This window comes from Physeter macrocephalus, chromosome 2 (genome assembly GCF_002837175.3).
Source record: "Physeter macrocephalus isolate SW-GA chromosome 2, ASM283717v5, whole genome shotgun sequence".
NCBI lineage: Eukaryota > Metazoa > Chordata > Mammalia > Artiodactyla > Physeteridae > Physeter > Physeter macrocephalus.
The window spans coordinates 16,256,293-16,258,169 of record NC_041215.1 but is presented as its reverse complement, the minus strand read 5'-3'; positions in this window follow the sequence as shown (position 1 = coordinate 16,258,169).

The window sequence follows — 1,877 nt, the reverse complement described above, 5'->3', positions numbered from 1 at the left end:
ACTCACAAAAAGTAGATGGGACAAGGCCATGCATATAATGTGAGTCCCTGATAACTCTGTTAAGTTTCTGGAAATTATTTGATAAGCTGAGGCCAGCTCCCTCCCTGACACCATGAAGAAACGACTACTGTTCCCCATAGCACCTACAACATCTACATGGTTCTTTTGATGTTCTGGAGGCAACATAGTCTGTGTTTACAAATATTACTTGAGCCCATTTTTTTTTTTTTTTTTTTTTTGTGGTACGCGGGCCTCTCACTGTTGTGGCCTCTCCCGTTGCGGAGCACAGGCTCCGGACGCGCAGGCTCAGCGGCCATGGCTCACGGGCCCAGCCGCTCCGCGGCACGTGGGATCCTCCCGGACCGGGGCGCGAACCCGCGTCCCCTGCATCGGCAGGCGGACTCTCAACCACTGCGCCACCAGGGAAGTCCTGAGCCCATTTTTGTTATTTGCAAATTTGCCACTTTGTATGGGTACCCTACCACAAAAGGCTAAAGACTCTCTTTAATTACAAGTGGCACTCCAGTTAGTACCCTTAGAGAATCCTTCACTAGAGGCAGTATGTGGATGATTTGCCTCTTTGCTCTCCTTTTCAAGCCTCTTCACAGGAAGATAGCAGCCACCTCCTAAAGCTTTTAGCCTTAAAGGAACATAAGGTCGCCAAAGAAAAATTGCAGTTTGCCTGAACCCAGGTTCAATATTTAGGGCATCTGATATCAGAACATGGATGACACATAGATCCAGATAGACTTCATGGTTTCCTAAGTTTCATGGTTTCCAAAGTAAGCACCAATGGTGAGGTTTTCTCAGGCTAGTGGGTCACTGCCAAAACTGGATTCCAAATTTCTCTCTTATGGCTAAATCTCTGTAGGTTTTACTCAACAGTAACAACCCTGACCCAATTTTATGGAAAGAACTGGACAACAAAGCCTTTAAGGCCTTAAAGAAGGGTTTGATGGGGACTTCCCTGGCAGTCCAGTGGTTAAGACTCTGTACTTCCAATGCAGCGGGCAGAGGTTCAATCCCTGGTTGGGAAACTAAGATCCCACATGCCACGTGGCGCAGCTAAAAAGAACAAAAAAGAAAAGAATTGCAAAGAAAAGAAGTGTTTAATGAACCCATCTACCCTTGGCCTTCCAATGATCAGATTCCCTTCATCCTTTTGGTATATGAAAAGGAATGGAATGCCTTTGGGGAACTCACCCAAAAACATGTACCACCATCCACCCATAGCATAGGGTTTTATAGCCAGCCAACTGGACCCTGGGGCATGGGGACACACCCCTGCCTCAGCTTAGAGCCATTATGGCCACTGCCCTGTTGGTTATGGCCATGGATAAAATCATTGTGGGATCCCCTTTAGCCATTTTTGTACCTCATGCATTAGAAGCTCTCCTAAATTTTCATCACACTCAACATTTCTCAGGCAGCCGCCTCACCTCCTATGAAGTCCCCTGTTAACTGCCCCTCACATAACTCTTTTACACTGTAATAACTTTTAACTCTGCTACTCTTCTCCCTTCCATCACTGATGAAGTACTCACAACTGTTTTAACGCTGACGGACCACCTCCTGACTTGTAATGATGTGCAGGAAATTCCACTGGGTAATGTTGACTTCTCATGGTTCATTGATGGTTCTTATTTAAAAGGTGACAATGACAAATACTGTGCTGGGTATGCTATTACAACTCCTTTTGATGTTGTTGAGGCAGCATCTTTACCTATGGCTGCTTTGACCCAACAGGCTGAATTAGATGCTCTTACATAGGCTTGTACATTTAGCCAAGGACAAAACTGCCAGTGTTTGTACTGATAATAGATACGCGGGCTTCCCTGGTGGCGCAGTGTTTGCGCGTCCGCCTGCCGATGCAGGGG